At 39.2% G+C, this 18,994-nt stretch overlaps 1 long non-coding RNA gene across 1 annotated transcript in view; it reads left to right on the top strand.

Moving 5' to 3' along the window:
* The first annotated feature begins 1,896 nt into the window (after positions 1–1,896).
* Positions 1,897–18,994, top strand: part of LOC120304768 — an 81,513-nt gene continuing 64,415 nt past the window's right edge. The window contains exons 1-2 of the long non-coding RNA XR_005555823.1: positions 1,897–2,216; positions 3,391–3,707. This is a non-coding gene — a long non-coding RNA (uncharacterized LOC120304768). The remainder of the gene's footprint in view (positions 2,217–3,390; positions 3,708–18,994) is intronic.

Below are 18,994 nucleotides of genomic sequence, written 5' to 3'. Positions count from 1 at the left end.
CAGCAGTGGCTATCACTTTAAGGGGCCCGAGGGCCTTCAGCTAGGCAGGTCAACCAGGTCACAAATTGACAGAAGCCCTGGCCTGACGAGCCCGGTGGGCGAGCAAGCAGGCCAGGCATTGGGGCAAAGTCCTTGGAAGGCACCAAGGCATGATAAGGGGAACAGGCTATTGTCACCCCTCAGTCAGGGAACACCTGTCAGAAACCCAGAGCTGAGAAGGTCACAGAGAGCAAGGAAATCTCCTAAATACTTAGAGGATTACATAACATTGCTGGCCAAACAAAAGCCAGTAAATAGTAGGAGCACTGGGGAGTAGAACACTGCATCAAGAAATAATTGTATGTTGGTAGTAGTCTTAGCCCGGGGGAAAGGGGTGTTATGTCCCGAGCCTTGCGGACGGGCTCGGGGCGTTTGCAGGCAGTCCCGGGCGGGTGCGGGCTGCCCGGGACCAGACAGGCTGTCGCCAGTGCCTGTGCGCATGTGCGGGTGCTGGCGCGGGAAAAGTAACACATTGACCCGGGAACTGCCTATATAAGAGGCTGGGAGCTTTTGGGCGTTGCTGAAGCCTTCACCTGTAAGCTGAACACAGAATAAAAGAAACTTGAGAACTACAACTGCTTCTCGCGTCTGCTTTTCGCCAAGGACTCAACAGCCACACTAGAAAATGAATCCACAAAATCATTAGGAATCAAGATCAACTTGAAGAAGACTTGACTTAGTAGCTCAGGGGTGTCAAACTACCAGCCCGAGGGCCGGATGTATCACATGGAGGCCATGCTCACCCAGGCTCCGCAAAGGCAAAAAAACATTGCAATATGTCATGATGCATCACATGACATGGCGAGTTTCACACCCGTGTAGTAGCTAAACACATTAAATGTTTGGAAGGCTTAGAAGGTAGGTATTCCATTTTTTTAATAGTAGGGCTTGGATGAGTTAATCTAGTATAAATGTTTAACAAAAGACTTGCACCTGTTTTTATGAACTCCATTGCCCATAAACATATTGTATTGTAAAATGTTTTAGTGGAACTTGTGATTCCGTGATCTGCTTTTACCAGAACACAGTACTTTGCATGAATCACCATAGATAAGGAATGGTTCAATCAGGGAAATGATTCAAGGAAAGTGTACCACCCTCTAGAACAAATGACAATTCAACCATACTTCCGCAGGTCTTCCACAGCCAGTAATCTTGGCAATCACAGTGTGAGACATTCAATTCATAGTTGGACTAAACTACTGTTATTACTGTTTGTCAAAACCAGTGATCATTGGGATTGCTTGAGGAGTCATTCTTAAATGCCATTACCAGATCTATTTGCCTTAGGATATTATATACCTGTTGTTGTCACCACTTCAGCTAATGGCATTACCTGAAATAGTGAACAAGTGTACTTGTCACTGACATTTTCTATTAGAGAAGCTATAAGTCATCTTTTAAAACTAAAGCACAGACGTGCATACACCTACGTGCATGTACTTGTGAAGGAAAGCAATTCAGTAAAAACTTCCGTTGCTTCCAAGAAAAAAACAAAAACCCTTCATTGACAAGGTAGAGAGAGAGAGAGCTTGCTGACTTTGAAAGTAGTCTAGCCACCTTTAGATTATTGTAAATAATGCTGAGCAACAGCAGCGGTGCAATTAACCAAATTAATCCCCAAAACAAGAGTGTTGTCCTGAGCATCTGAGAAATATTTTCCAAAACTAAAAGCTTTGGTGTAAGGCAGTGTTTCTCAACCTTGACAATTTTAAGGCACGTGGACTTCAACTCCCAGAATTCCACAGCCAGCATTGCTGGCTGTGGAATTCTGGGAGTTGAAGTCCACATGCCTTAAAATTGTCAAGGTTGAGAAACACTGGTGTAAGGAAACTCTCTTGCAATAACAGGAACGAAGGCATTTATTTATTTATTTTGACACATGGCAAGATCACCATCTGTTAGTTGAATCTGCTGATCGGGGGCCCTGCTAGTTTTATCATCCACCCAGCAAAATGTTACTTCCTGAAATCTGACGTAAGACTCTTCCTCAGTGATCTCGGCAAGTAGCAATGAAAACTAGCAGCATCTAGAAAACCGTCATTAAAAAAAAATTACAAATAGTCCTGCCCATTTTAATTTCTTCACCGTTCCCCTGGAGTATTCCATAAAGGCAAGCTGGATCAAGAGGCCAAAGTAGGATATGGGACTCCATTCCTACCCGATCTGAATTAGCGGTGAGGTAGCTCTGATTCTTGAAAGCTGCTTGACTGTGTGGACTCCTGCTGCCAGTGCTAATTTATGGCATATACTGAATAATGAACATCAGATGTAAATTATATTTGATAGCCTTTGCTACTGACTGCATTGCCTGTGAAATTCCATGTTTATGTGTGGACAAGAACCCCTCTGAAAAATGGTTGGTGGCATTTGTAAGTCAAGATTAAGCTTTCCTAAAGACCACAATTTAGGATTTTAATTTCCTATTTCTATTTAAAGAACAAAAGTTATTTTTTTTTTCTGATCTGGATATACTGATTTTAGCGAAGAACTGTATTTGACTGAAAATCATTCAGTGCAGGTGACTCATTCAAAGCATGGTTAAAAATGTCAGTTTAGATTGAAGGCAAAGTTGCAGTACTTGAACTACAAATAATCTCTGTGGTCTTGAGTATGATCCAAAAGCCTCTCCCCCAAATTAACCTAAAAAGGCAATAGAAGGGGAAAATTAAATGCACAAGGAGCAACTAAATCAGCTATTTTAATTGATTTAGCTGAACTATATCCTTGATTATATTAACTGTATATGCTGCCAATATCACGGGACTCTGGGTGGCTTACAATTCTTTAAAGAAACATTTCAACTTAAGTTATAAGTACAAGTTACTTGTTATTTTCACTGGTACTTCTAAAATCAAAGGCTGTGATGTTTAAAAAAAAAAAATCATGATATCCCATACCAGTTTGGTATAGATTTGGAACAATCTTGCATGGGTTTGTGATGGGTTTACAAGACAGGATCCACCAGAGTTTGCCTTGGTCTTTCGGGGTAATATTTTGCCAGAAAGACGTATATCCAACAGACACAGAACACAAAGTCTTGGCATGAATTTATGTCTGGTTACCTGTATAAGATGCCTTGTTTCCCCCAAATGATACATGCTGTAATAATTATCCAGGCAGAAAATTTTACAAATCCTAATAGAAAGTAAAGGATTTTCAGGGATCAGTATTCAGAATGATACTTTATTAGATCTTAACTCTGAAACATAATTAAACACGTATTTTACTTTCAAAGTTTTTTTTTCCTGAACTGAATAAAAATGCATACCCTTACTTCATGCACCCTGAAATTGGCTTTTGCTGCTCTTATTAGCTCAATAGTGACCATTTTTTTTATTTTTGAAACAGCAAAACAGATTCCCAGAGAATAAATGGCTTCTTGTAATTACTCTCCTTCAGAGGAATTTGAGGACTTGAGAATTTGAGGACCTGAGATCACCCATAAATGCTCCAAACAGCTGCTCTTCATGATGAGATTACAAGTTAGTTTCAGGCCTGATCTCCCTCAGGAGATGAGGGAATAACCATTTTGCTCAAACTGAGATAAGTGTCTTTGAACAGGCACTAAGTGTGCACTCTTCCTTTTCTAATCACATTTGGAAATCGCTTGTTAACTCTTTTTCAACTATTACAAACCTTTGGATCAACCAATTTTACAGCACCAGGTGAGTTTCCTTCAACCCTTAGAGAAATTTTTTTTAACTACATGTTTATGAATGTATTTTTTTAATAAACAGGAAAAGAATAATTAAAATTTTGATTTTAGAAAATTGCAAACACCCAGATAAGTTTGAAATCAGAATGTGAAATTGATTATAACAAAAATCTTTCCCATAAAAATGATTTTGTTTTTTTGTTTTTTTAAAAAATGGTAAGATAAGGAAGCAAAATATTTTAACATTGAACATATGGAAGGGCATTTTTGAATAATGGACCCAGGAATTAATTTTAATAGAGTCTGCCCCCATAGATAGACTATGTCTAAAAGAAGCTATGGAAGACAAAGAAGTTCTACTTGGCAGGATCAAGACTGAGTTGAAATTGTAGAATTTAAAAGTGACAGCCGATAAGAGTGACATTGAAAAATGGATGTTACACTGGACATACAAAACCAAAAATTAGCTGATGCCTTAATAATTAAATGGACATATGAACAACAAAGCAAGAGAGTGACCTGGATAATGTTCCTGTACGGGATTTATAAAAGAGGCTTGTTAAAGGTTTCAAGAAGGGGCAATGAAAAAATGAAAATAAATCAAGTTCTATAACATATTGGAAGGGTTGCTAAGGTTGTTAGAAGTAAAATGAAGGAATATAAAGATGGTTTATTTGGTCAAGGTTAACATTGATATGCTGTTATCGCTGGCAAAACTCCTTAAGGGACTTTTGCTGACATGGCTGAAATGATAGTGCTATATGGATTTGTTTAGAGATAAGAAATGGGAGAGATAGGGGCAAAAATCATTTGTTGTATTTTAAGAGAAGGTGATAAGTTATAAAATTGTTTATAGTTGTGATGAAGGTGAGAAGTCTCTTCTTTATATACTTTTCTTTGTCTTTACTTTTCTTTCTTTTCTGCACTTTCTACTTTTTTTGTTCTTTGTTAAAGTTTGTATTAGTTTTTACTGTTACAATTATATTTTTTAATAAAATTGTAATAGATGATGATGATGGATAGATGATAGATAGATAGATAGATAGATAAATAGATAGATAGATAGATCGGGTTTGTCCAATTTAATTTCATTCAGAGAAGTCAATTTCTTCAAAAACTCTTTATGACCATTCATGGAAAAATAAAATATTCATCGTCATAGATGGTTGTTCTCAGATCTCATCCTGTAGTACATAAAAGTCAAACTTCTTGATGCAGTCAAAAAAAAAAAAAAATTCAGGAACATGTTTAAGAATCCTTACAAGCCCCTTGGCTTGCCATGAGTTGGGAGATGGGGAGGATGCAGCCAGCAGCCGGCCGATGTCCGCATTGGGGCCATGAGCACCGCCCGACTCCAAACAGCTAGCTGGGAGTCAGGTCGGCATCCGGATGCCAGTGGGGAACCGGCGGGACCGCTACACATCGCCCGGCTCCCGACAGCCAGCTGGGAGTCAGCCCAGCAGGTGCACATCAGCTGGGAGTTGGTGGAAACGCCATGCACCGCCTGACTCCCGAAGATCAGCTGGGAGTCGGCCCAGCCTCTGCGTGTCGGCCCGGCTCCTGGGAATCAGCTGGGAGTTGGCCCGGCTCCTGGTCAGCAGCTGGGAGTTGGCATGGCCACCGGACGACACGGGTGCCTCCCTCTGAGGAAACGGACGCCAGAGACGTCCCCACCGCTGGCTGGGCATTTGAGCTAAGCCAGCCAGACAAGGGGGGGATTATGCCTCACCTTGGCTGACTCTCTCTCCCGCCAGGCACAGGGAGGGAGGAGGCAGAGTGCTGCATGGTTGCCTGAGAGAACAGCTGGAACAGCGGAGGCTATGTGGGTGCGTCTGGAGGGGGGGGAAATGGACATCGAACTAAGCTTTTTATCCATATGGACTGGATGCTGGCTTGCTGATTAGGGTGGGGTTGGTGGGTGGGGCACGTCTATGTAAAGCGCTGGGAGCAGTTCACTCCCAGTGCTGACTTTTTCTTTGCATAAAAGTTTGCTGGTCACCTGTTCCTTCTGTGTCTGGAGTTTGTCGGCAGCTGGCAGAGGACAGCTGACAGTCACAACTGTAACCATGGCTTACTGTTATGCTGAAAAAATCCTTTAAATAAAGTGACTTGCAACTTTCCACTGTGAATTACATCAAGGAGGTAATCCGAAATCTCACCTTAAAATTTATCTCTATTGCCAGGTTATCCTATTGCCAGAACAGGCTAGCAACCATTTTTAGAGGTCAAAAATGGACAACATGCCCTGTTCTTACTCCCTCAATGTGATGTAAACATGTAGAATTCTGTATGTAGTAATTTTAGGTATTGTTGAATGTTGGTATTCTGTGAATTAATGTGTGAGGCTTTCCAATCAACAAAAAATCTCTCTTGATGGAAATAGTTTTATTCTGAATTGCAGGGCATCCTAACTAACATTGCATTCTATTTTTTAAACATGTTATTGATCCAGTTTCTGGACCTAAAATGTCTATCATAAAATCCAAATATCAAACAAGCCCAAGCAACTAGTGAAGGGCGCCCTTTATAAAAAATGCTGCCCATGCCATTTCTAAAGTAACTCCATGGATATTCTTTTCAGTAAAGATGATGCTAGAGGCTGGCATTTTCCTTGCAGCTAATAATTGCTCCATTTTCTTTTTTAATTAAAAGAATCTCAAAATAGTAATAAAATCAATGGAGGGAGGGTTCCTGCTGGGCATCAATAGAGATATCCACAGAGATATGGGTACCACATTAGACTGAGATGGTGTATTAAAGATCGGAGGGGGGAGGGATCAGCTTTTTGAATGAGGCCTGAGGGCAAACAAATGGCAGATATTTCATAACAGATGTGTTAGGTCCTCAGATCTATCCATTCAAACAGCAACATTTTGAACCAGCTGAGGTTTCTTGCTGTTGGCAATGCTCTGTACAGATGGCATATATTCTATATAGGAGGGGCAGAGGAAATTCTTGCTTCAAGGCTATGTGTCCTCAGCAGGAATTACTTAGGATATGAGAATTGGTTCTCAAACTGATAAGGAGCTGAGTCACCATTTTCAATACTGTCAACTGCTCCTCCTTTGCAAGAGATAACCTGCTGCCTCCTTACATAGATAAAGTGGCCAAGAAGAGAAATAGAATCTTCCCATCTTAATTTCCCTATATACACATCCCTCATTTATCAGTAGGCTACTCTGCAGAATCTTTGTGTTGCTATTTTAATCTCCTTCCAAATATAATTTACTGGACTGAAAGCAGAGAAACCTACTCTTAAGATCAACTACTTCCAGTCCAGGCTGCTACCAGAAGCTTAAAACCACAGATGGTAATCTTATCCACTACAGTTGACTCTTGGTGATTCTATGGGCAAGGCTTCTCCACATCTTCTGAGTTTTTGTATGCCCTGGCTGGTGTCAACTTTGATGGTGTCCACTGTGTTCTTTCATTGCCTGGTTTCTTTTTATCGCTAACTCTTCCAAACATAATTGCTCTTTCCAGGAAATCCCCTGCCTCCCATGACATGGCCAAAATAAGTGAGTTGCAGTTTTTTTGACACGTCTCATGTGCTCCAGTACTTGTTAGTCACCTTTACTGTCCAAGGAATTTTCAGGAGTCTTTTCCAGCATCACAGCTAAATGCTTTTCTTCCTGTCTTGCTTTTTTTAAGATCCAACTTTCAAACCACAGATAATATTAGCAAAGACAATGTAGAATCCCTCCCCTTTCATTACTCTTTCTGTTACCCACTTATGCCTATTGATGACCATCTATGGGGGGCTGGTGGCAAATTACAAGACATTATTCCACAAATTAGATATTGTGATGCATTTGCACAGTGGTGTCTTCTACCAGATGGGGGAATCCATCATCCTCATTCACCAATTTGTTTCCTCCGTGGAGCAGAAGAAAAGAGGATTCACCAGGTCCTACTTCCCATCTTGGTTCTGTTGCTATTACATACATACTGCAAAAGCTTTAAGAAATAACCAAAGTCCACATCTTTGGGAGGTATGCTAAGTAGCCACGGTATTGTTTCCTATGTTTCTAGCAATTTATGTGTGTTTGAAATAGACTTAAGTAGTCTATAGATAATGTAAATCTCAAGACTGTTGTTCAGGTCTGTCTTTGTCTCCTCACATTTTTGGTCTCTTTTTATCCTGTTTTGCCAGTTAAGGACTTTATTCCTTGCGGATGTTCAATAAATAAACATCTAGCTAAATTCTTGCTAGCTGAACGAAGCATTTTGTATGCTTGCTCTAGTGTGGATATGAAGACTGACTGGGAGTCTGCTGGGTACAAACTGAAGTGAAAATAGCTCATGCTGGATGCCTATTAGCTCCTACCATTCACTTTTCTTCTTTTTCTCCCCCCCCCTGCCCGTGTTCAGCTTGATAGGTTACAGGTGAAGGGAGAGGTTGCTCTTGCTAGCCAAGATTCAACAAGGGTTTTTTGAAACTAAAACTTTAGCTGAGGGGCATCCAAAGCTCTATTCCCGTACTTCTCTAAAGGAGAATTAGGGGGAGAAAGTTGTTTTTTAAATTTCCCACTGCAACAAATATTTGGTTGGAGTTGGACTCTACTGATCGTAACAGTGAACACCCCCCCATGAGAATTACATTATAAACAAAAGCCAAGGAAAATAAAAGCTAGTTGTCAAGCCCAGAGAAAATGAAGTGTTTTTCGAGTTTCTCTGTTTTGCTAATATGCTGTAGGCAAGGTTACGTACTGCTCTGGAGCTCCAAAAGTCAAATCTATAATTTTTCCTGCCAAATTATTGGGCAGCTACATTCCCTTGTGCCAAGTTGTTATTTTCTTCATTGCCGTCAACCCACCATGAAACAAGCGAAGAAGAAATCCTGTAGCTTCACAGAGACGATCCAATTGCAGCTAAAATTTAAAAAATACTAATAGAGGTTCACAAATGGAGGTGATTTTTTTCAGCCAAGAGCTGCGTTCATCTTTGAAAGGAATTTGATTTGAAAGCCAGCCTTTATTTATTTGTCAACTTTCATTAATCCAATATTTCAAAGAGCTCCTCTTACTTACAATTCAGGTAATTTAAACTACCAGTTTCTAAGGACTGCCTATTCTTATAACAAACAATGGTGTGGTTTGCCTGCATATAATCAAAGTGAATATATCATTCACTTTTTATATTTTTAGCAGAACTGTTGTTTTCTTGTTCAGCTTGCTTCCATTTGTGATATATTAAAGGTAGTGTTCTGGCCATTAATTGAGAGCAAAGGGTTTAACTGTGGATTATGCCTGAGGATATTTATGTACACTTTTTTCCTTGCACATATGTAGAATATGTAGATCATGTGCAAAGTGGGATTGGTTTAAATCAAGGGAGGGATACCCTGAGCCCCAGAGCCCCATGTTATCTCTGAAAACTACATGTGCAATTCCAGAGCTTCTGCAAAAATTACTAGTGAATTGTGCTTTTAATTAGGCCAAAGGGCAATATTATTATGTACATGGAAATCAATCATATTAACTGCTTTATTAAAAAAAGCAATTGGAATGAATTTAAATTGAATTAAAGCTAATGTAATCCATGCCCTTCTCCTTTTGGATCTTTGTGGAGTTATGTTGCTCAAAGGCCATATGTAGCCTTCAGCCTGAAACAGTTCATCCTTAAAAGAAGCATGTTAGAAGAGACAAAGTTGGGATCCTAGGAATGTTAAACCAAGAGATTAAAGGAAGTTCAAGCAATAAGAGCCAGCCTGGTGCAGTGCTTAAGTTATCAGGCTAGAAACCAGGAGACCAGTTGGGCCACTCCTGTTGTCTCAGCCCTAGGAAGGAGGCAATGGCAAACCACTTCTGAAAAATCTATCCAAAGAAATTGCATAGACTTGTCCAGGCAGTCTTCAAGAATCAGACATGATTAAATGGAAGAAACCCCTCCCCCCCCCACAATATGACTAACCAGAATGCCCTTGGAGCAGAACTAGGGAAAGAACAAAGAAACAATTGAATAATTGTTATTGTTCAGGAAGACTGGGGCATGTGTAGTTCTGCAGCAAAAGCACTCCGAACCATACTTGTGCAGCATGTTTTATGTGCCATAGCAAATGGTTTTCTAAATGAGTTCCTCTTCTCCCCAATTTCTAGCGACATCTAATTATACTAAATGCCTCTGTTTATTTACAAAATGCTCAAAGTTGTGGTTGAGTTTGAAAAGGCTCCCCAAAGAGCCAAGTGTTTAATTCAGTGGATGACTAGATTGAACTTGCCACTAGGCCTACATTGGTAGCATGTGGGAGGAAATGATAGAAAAACAAGCCCTCTTTTTTTTCTAGATTTTTTTTTCCCCAAAGGCTTGGATATTGGGCAGGCCACTGGATTTGATTGCTGCAGCCCATTGGGTGATTTCCAAATAGCAAAATCTTTTGGAACAGGTTATTTTCAACAAGACGAAGCAGAATCATTCAGGAAAGAGCTAGAAGGAAACAGAGCTTTTTTGGGAAGCTGGAATTGTTTTCATTACATAGAAGGGAATTTGAACAAATACATAAACACAATTTTGGAACAAAAGGATAAGAAAATCAATGCTTGTAACTGAAGTACTGGATGTAATTGCATTATATTTGTAATACTGTGGCCTTACTATTATTGCAATTGGATTGAACATTTTCATTTGCTCAATTTCTTTAAAACTAGAGTTGACTACAAAGATATAATAGTTTGACTGGCAGGCTATAAGCTTTTTAGGAAAAATAATATGTTCCATTCTGGATTAAAAGTGCCTATGATCTTTTTTTCCCCCTTCTTTTCTGCACTGAATAGCTGTGTCTTTAGTACTATGTGGGCTATTGCTGCATTGTTTTGCTGAACTGTTATTCAAGACTCCTGGTGTTTACTAGAGCACAGGAGAACTAATTATAGTTTTATTCTGATGGGGTCGTGTGTGTGTGTGTGTGTGTGTGTGTGTGTGTGTGCGCAAAGGAAAAAGAAGTTGTAAGGAGTAATAATATATCCTTTTCTGAATACAGTGAAATACGTCTACTCAATCTGAGCTGCAAAAAATTGGATGATCACTAGAGTTAGAGTTTTGTGTATTTCTTTACTGTCATCCAGTAGTCCTTCAAATGTCTTTGCAGCCCAGATTTGGTTGCCCTTCAGTGGAGCTCATTGTCAGCAACTGAGCAAGATTTTTGTATCTCTTATCTATCTTATTATTTGCTTTATTTATACCCTGCCTTTCCTCCAGGAGCTCACATTAGCATACATTATTCTGTTTCTTCTAAGTTTTCTAACTACAGGTATTTCTCATTTAGTGACCACAATTGGGACTGGCAGCTCAGTCATCAACCAAAGCAGTTGTTAAGTGGCACATCACATGACTGCAACTGTGTGTTTTCCTTTTCCCTATTCCTCTGCCCTTTGGAATGCTCACTCCGATGCTGGGATAATTAGCAAGAAGAAATATGGACATTGGTCAAAAAGTTATTTTTTCACCATCATGATTTTGAATGGTTGCTAAACAAGGCAATCAGTAGGTGAGGTTCACCTGGTACAGCTCTAGAAAGTAACTTAGGCTGAGAGATAGTAAGTCATCTTACTCAATGAAACTTACTAAGTGAGTTTTCATTGCTGATGGTGGCCTTGAACCTCAAAATTTCGGATTCTAGTCACTATAGTGTATTGCAATGCTTTCTATAAAGAGTTGCTGGATCAGGACAGCTAACTGGTACACCTTATCAAATAGTCAGAGTCTCCAAGAGATTGCATGACAAATAGTAAAACCCCTGCCCCTCTGATGTTCACAAGGGGGCCTCTGAATTGAAGTCAGATCTCTCAGGCACTTATTCTAAAATTCACCCACTTTCCCTCACTACCCTGGTACCTTAGCTAAATGCTGAATGATTTATTTTTTTTTTTGCAGTGATTACATCAAGGTACCATTCCCCATAGCATGGGAAACAGATTGGTACATAAAAGATTTTATGAGTATCAACAATTTTTCATATTTCTTTCTTGGAGAAAGAAATAGACAGATTTTTATATTTCTCTGTTTTAATGCTGGCATAAAACTGAGGCAATTGAGGTATGGATGAGCAATAGCAATAGCACTTAGTCTTAAAGACCACCCCATAGTGCTTTACAGCACTCTCTATGTGATTTACAATGTCAGCATACTCCCCCCCAACAATTTGGGTCATTTTACTGAACTTTGAAAGGATGGACAACTGAGTCAACCTTGAACCCTGTCACTAGAATATTATATTGCATTGTTCTTTGAAAGGACCCTATGAAAATTTACACATTTTTTTTCCATAAAAGTGAAAGTGAAAAATAGCTAAATGTTAAGGAGGCAAAGCTAACAAAGATGCTTATCTGGGCAAAAGGTTTTAAGTATTGAACTTTTTAAAAAAGGTTTGACATCAATTCAATTTTCAATTTATATATTGATTTATCAAATTTAGAAACTGCCCATCTCACTCACACATGACTCAAAATCTTTGCATTGTTCATTTAAATGCAGATTTCCTTCCATACTTTCCCATCAAATAACCTTCATATTTGAGAATCGTTAAAATGTGGTTCAGCTGATATACAAAAATTGCTGCATAGATTCCTGAAAGGCAGGTGAATCACTAGCAAATACTACTTCCGTTTGATTAAAAGGTAGGCAAGAGATGTCCCTTGCAATAATGAAAGAAGAACATTTAAAAGGAAATTGTTTACTGTCAGCCTTCATTAGGTTTCAATCAATTACTTTATTAGACTTCCTCCTTGAGTACATCACTGCTTTTGTTAGCTAAAACATGCACATGCACTTTGAAACTGGTAGTTGAGTGCAAGTAGAGCAATGTTTTCAGCCACAATTATCCCCCTTCAATTTCCAGACCAGAAGTTGAGGTATACATGTGTGCCACTGTTCATATTGCAACACAATTTACATCTATACCAGTCTTCCCTCCAGGGATACTGCTTGCTGATTGCTAGATTCCTCTTGCAGAGAATTAGTAATTTTAATTAACTGATGTGGGAACAGAGCTGCATCCTGCACCTTTTCAGTAATCCTACTCAAGATTGTTGATTTTTTTTCTCATTGTTAATGACAGCTGAGCACTAGGTATCTTGCCACCAAGAGGAATAGGTAAGGGTTTGCACTTCTTCATTTTTCCCAACAAGTATTCTTATACATTTAAAGGTAGGCAGTTCAGTTCTGCAGAAAACTGAAAGTGATGAGTTTCATCTCCAGCATAAAAGACTAACAGAGTTGGAAGGGACCTTGGAGGTCTTCTGGTCCAACCCTCTGCTGAGGCAGGAAACCCTATACCATTCTGGACAAATAGCTATCCAATCTCTTCGTGAAAACTTCCAGTGATGGAGCACCCACAACTTCTGAAGGCAAGCTGGTTTATTGTTCTCACTGTCAGGAAATTACTCTTTAGTTCTGGTTGCTTCTCTCCTTGATTAATTTCCATCCATTGCTTCTTGTCTTGCTTTCAGGTGCTTTGGAGAATAGATTGACCCCTCCTTCTTTGTGGCAGCCCTTTAAATATTGGAACACTACTATCATGTCACCCCTAGTCCTTCTATTAAATTAGATAGACCCAATTCCTGCAACCATTCTTCATATGTTTTAGTCTTCAGTTCCCTTATCATATTTGTTGCTCTTTTCTGCATTCTTTCTAGAGCAGGGGTGTCAAACTCAATATCATTGAGGGCCGCATCAGCATTGCGGTTGCCCTTGGGGGGCCGGGTGGGTGTGGCCAGGGGGGGTGCAGCCACTGGGTGGGCATGGATGGAGTGGGTGTGGTCTACTGGGTAGGCATGGCCAGCTCTACATCGTTTGCTTCAAGGATGCCTGTGGAAGCCTGGGCAGGAGTGGGACAGATCTGAGTGTCTCTGGCAGAAGAGGGTGGGACCAGGGCAAATGCCAAGGCATGATGCATTTCTTCATTCCTCACAAAGGGTGACACCTCCCCAGCATGCACCCAGGGGGCATGGCCAACACAACAAGGGCTGGTTCCTCGCTGTTTCTGGACGGCCTTGTGAAGCTAAAACTGAATGCATTTCAACATAGATGGCCACCACAAAATTGTACATTAGCTCCCAGCCGGCCTGGGCCAGGGCCAAAGCAGTGGGGGCCGTTCCCTCACTGTTTCCAGGATGCCTTCGCGGGCCACATGAAACCACTTCGTGGGCCGCATCCGGCCCCCGGGCCTTGTGTTTGACCTGTCTGTTCTAGAGTCTCAACATCTTTTTTATATTGTGGTGACCAAAACTGGATGTGGTATTCCAAGTGTGGTCTTACCAAGGCCTTATAAAGTGATCTTGATTCTATCCCTCTGTTAATGCAGCCTAGGACCGCATTGGCCTTTTTGGCAACTGCAGCACATTGGCTCATATTTAACTGATTGTCCACTAGGACTCAGAGATCCCTCTCTCAGATACTACTATTGAGGTATGTACCACTTCTACTCTCTAGGTACTGCTTATGCTAGCTTCTATATTCCATCCATTAAGGGATGCTGCTGAACACTAGCAATGTTGAGGACTTCATAATAGTCACACAAAGTCTTGTATTTGAAGATGGCTGGATTCTCACAGGAAACCAGGGATTTTAAGCAAGGTTAAAGAGATGGGGAAGAACATTTTAAGGACCCTGCTTGCAATAGCTACTTTCCAGTACTTCATTTTCTATTGAATAGGCTTAATAGCTGGCAGGCAATGAAACAGGGTTTAGATCCATTCCAGCTTTACAATAAAACCCTTTGCTTCTTTGATCATGGAATATGTAGCTTAGAGGCAAGTGATTGATTTATCAGTGATTGATTTAGAGTCATCAGATCCTGACTTAGCATGTTATGAAAAATCATAGATATCATAACCAATTTCTTCAGATTGATATGGTCAATAGCCAACAAAGAGCCAACGCATTCTTTAGATACTGATTTTATAATATTATTGCAACTATCAGCAATATAATTCAAGTTTAAAAAGTGGGTTATATATGGTGTTAAATGTATGTTCTGGGCAGAACTATGGCTAACATTTAGAATTGTGCAGGAAATGCATTATCACTATTTAAAAGTGAAAACAGCCATATTATATAACTGCATTATTATCACAATGTTATTTCTGAACAGCATGGATTGTTATTAGAGAAAAGAACTATGGACTAATCAGACTGTATAACCATAGATTTAGATCAGTGTTTCCCAAACTTGACAATTTTAAGGCATGAGGACTTCAACTCCCAGAATTCTGGGAGTTGAAGTCCTCATGCCTTAAAATTGTCAAGTTTGGGAAACACTGATTTAGATCACAATAGATATGGAAGAGTGAATCTTTAGTAATGGACCACTTTCAGATGACAAGGACACTATGACAGAAATCTCATATTATTCCTCATGAATGAAATTTTTGTATTGTCTGAAAATTAATAGATTGAAATAGATTGAAATGAAATTGACATAATGATACAGAAACTCTAACTACAGAAACCTGTTCTGATTGCAAGAGAGATTGAACTTAATGTTTCCCTAAGGATCCCTTTTGGGGGCATGGTAATTCAAGTCAAAGGGTCTCCATCTATCTACTTCTTTCTTCTGGAATAAATAATAATTATATATTGTTTAAGATGTCTAGGTTGCTCCATTCTATGCTCTGAGCAGCTTATAAACTAAGACAAACCATGAAAAACAATAGAGAAATCTAGGGACAGAAACAACATCTCATCCTAAAGATGCCATTCAAACAACTCTTTTAAATCTTATTAATAATTGGCTAATATATATTAGAACCACGATGACATCACCAGCTGCTGCACCTCCCTCCGACCCCCACACAAAACAAATGGACACACTCCATGAACACAGAGCTAGACCGCAAACTCGGAGCCAAACCAAAGCCAAACAATCCACAAATAATAACCTCAACACAGCCAACCAATCCACCTACAGCAACTAAGCCAGCACTCTACCCCCCCACCTATATATATATACATATGTAGGTCTTTGGTTATTCGGGTTTTCTCCCGTGTAAAATTGGAAGTGTCTTGGCGACGTTTCAACAAAGTCCCATTCGTCAACTTCAGGCTGGTGTTTTCAGCTTCGTGCTTCTAGGAGCTCGAAACATCACCAAGACACTTCCAATTTTACATGGGAGAAAACCTGAATAACCAAAGACCTACATACAAACACCCGCGAAAACCTCAGAAAACAAATATTTATATATATAAATAGGTAGATAGAGGTAGGGATGATTATCATAGAGACAGAGATGATGGATGGATGGTTGGATGGATGGATGGATGGATGGATGGATGCATAGATGGATGAGTTGTATGCATGGACACTCAGACAAACAGACAGACGGTAGGTAGGTAGGTAGGTAGGTAGGTAGGTAGGTAGGTAGATAATTAGAAGTATGTATCAGATTCAGCCAAAAAGGAGATCTCAAGATATAGTAATTCAGAATTGATTCAAAAGACATAAATACAAACAAACTTTTATTGTTTACATAAAGAAACATGGTGGGATTGACAGATTCATGTGACAAAGTTGCTCTTAAATCAAAGTGACCCTTATTGCTAGGCCCTGTTGCAATTACACAGTGTCTTGGAAACAACCTAGAAATAAGGAGAAATTTCAAGCATACATATCCACAGGATCTAGCACTTTTCTCAAAAGCAACGATATGTCATTATGATGCAAGTTCCACCTCTTTTGTATATGGGTGATGTCATGATGTATAGTACATATAAAGTGAATGGAGATTTTGTTCCATTGATGCAATTTCATTTTCATCATTTGCCTCACTTTACACCTTTCCCCAGGAAGTTTGACATATTGTAGCAGTTTATCTGTCATAGCCCTGAATATTGATGAAAGAGCCCTTGGAAATACTTCAACAAATGCCCTGAGTTGGTGACTGTGCTTCATCTTTGGAAGAAGACTTTTCCAGTAAATCCATGATAACGAAATCACCTGGATAATACATTTAAGCAACTTTAATTTCCTGAAATGAAAAGTTGAATATGAATATGAGTGATTGGTCTTGTATGCCCATTCTATTTTTAATGGTTTAATTGAAAAGATTTGTTTTAGATGGATGAATAGTTCAATTAGATTGTATTCAATTGAATGAAGAATTAAATTGTATCATCCACCTTCTGGGGGAGGAGAAGGAGAAGCCTTTCCTGTGTCACATTTTATTTTAGCAACTCATTTTGTCATGCTGGTGTGCTGTATTTTCAGACACACACACACACACACACACTCACCAAAAACACTTATAATGATACAGGTTCTTCATTGTTCTGACAGTTTCTTGTGGCACCTGGACATGTTTTTGTTCCATCTGTCTTATTAGCTTCTCTATTTTTTTCTCTCCCTGAGGAAATTTTGGAATAGCAGTATATCAGATGATGCTAATGTAACTGGTGCATTTGCACACATATACATACATACAAACACACCCCTAGTAGTAATACATTTTTATGTGCTGTTCAAGAGGATTCACAGCCCAATTCTATTGATGTCTAGGCACAGCAGTCATTTATGACTTGTGCCTACCTTGCTGATGTAACATGAATAAGTAACAATACAGATGTATCTAGCAATGAATACAATTTTAATACAAATGTGGGAGCAGGAATTAAGGTGCTGTGGGTTTCTTTCAAAATAACTCAGCCATGTTCCCTGAAATAGAGTCCCCACCTGCCACAATTGCTTTTCATTTTGCTTCTGTCAAAGAAATTGGTGGGCCTTGTCCTAGTTGAACATATTGCATGATATAGATAACAGCAGACTGTGAATCCTTTCACATTGCCAGTCCTGTGCTTTAAATTGAAAGATATAGATCGGCCTTCCTCTATTTTTATTGCAAAAAAGAGGAAAGTCTTTTTCCTATGTTCTGTTGCTAAAGCTAATAGGATCATTATGCCCGAGGCCTTTTGTTGAATCAACTAATCCAACTTTGTCTTCTTTTAGAACTTAGAGGTATACAGTGGTGTTGAATATGTCACTTTCAATTTCTCATCTGTATTATGGAGATATATGAGCATATTCTGCAGCATTGCATGACAATTATTGAAATGTGAAATATTTTGAACGAGATGATGATAGTATTGGTAGTGGTGGCAATCAATCAATCAATCAATCAATCCTAGCAGTAACTTTCTGTAAACTCAGAGTCAGAACCATATAAGATATTTTTGGGTAGGTCTGTATTATTTTCCTCAAAGTTCATTTGAAAAAATAAAGTAATAAATGGACATGAAATTTGGCTCCTTGGTTCTTAACCACAGCGTGAAATGAACATTAATTACTGGAATATTGGGCCTGGTTCACAGCCAGACAGCCCTGAAGACCATTAAATTCAGCATTAAAAATGATATTAATTAAGGACTCCATCCTGCTACTTCCCTCTCTTCTTTTCCCTTGAGGCCTTCTGGAGAAAGAAAGGAAAGTGAGAATGAAAAATGTTCATGCTACTACTTTGGAAAGAAAAGGGAAAGATTTTTTTTAAAACTCATATGTATAGATCAGAAGAAACTTGGGGGAAGAGAGGCTGGTCATGAAGCTGCAGCAGAGATTCACCCCAAACTGATAATACAAGATTCCTTCATAAATATATATATATTTACTTTCTCATTGCTTCTACCTGACATCTCTGCTCTCTGAGTGTAGCTGGATGAAAGAGTTCCTCAGAGGCTGAGAATTCTTGAATGAGAATTCCTCAATTCCTTTATAATTTTGGCAACTTGGTCATGATGCTGGTTATAATCTGTTTAGGAAATTTTGTTGCAGCCAGTGATCAAATGAGGGATCAAAGTGAGTTTTATTCAGAAGTTAAGAATGTTATATATTTTTTAAAGTTTGGGGAAAAGATTGTTCTTGATCCTTGTTTCCACTAAGCTACTTTAGAGTTAGTTAGCTACCTTGCTTTGTTTTTCAACCAAATATCAATTACTTGGAGAGCACTGAATGATACGGAAGTGATCTTACACTATTAGACCACAGGAGCACAGCTCTAAGATTGCATAGTTAGCCCTGGCCTGATTTAGATGTAACCCTCAGAAATTTCTAATATTTGTTAACAAGTTACAAGTTATGAGTGCTCCATCACTGGAGGCTTTTAAAGAAAAGCCATTTGTCTGAAATAGTATAGGGACTCATGCTTGAATAGGGGGTTGGATTGGATGACCTCCAAGGCCCCTTCCAATTTGGTTATTCTGTTAAATGCTTTATTACTATTATTATTGTTGTTGTTGTTGTTGTTGTTGTTATTCCTTCAAGTCAATCTTGACTCCTTAGATTAATCCCTGCAGTGTTCTTTGAAAATGTTCAGA

The sequence above is a fragment of the Crotalus tigris genome, unplaced genomic scaffold (assembly GCF_016545835.1).
Source record: "Crotalus tigris isolate CLP2741 ecotype Arizona unplaced genomic scaffold, ASM1654583v1 scf7180000017650.191825, whole genome shotgun sequence".
Lineage (NCBI taxonomy): Eukaryota > Metazoa > Chordata > Lepidosauria > Squamata > Viperidae > Crotalus > Crotalus tigris.
Note: the sequence above shows the minus strand (reverse complement) of the source record. Positions and strands in the feature narration are given on the sequence as shown.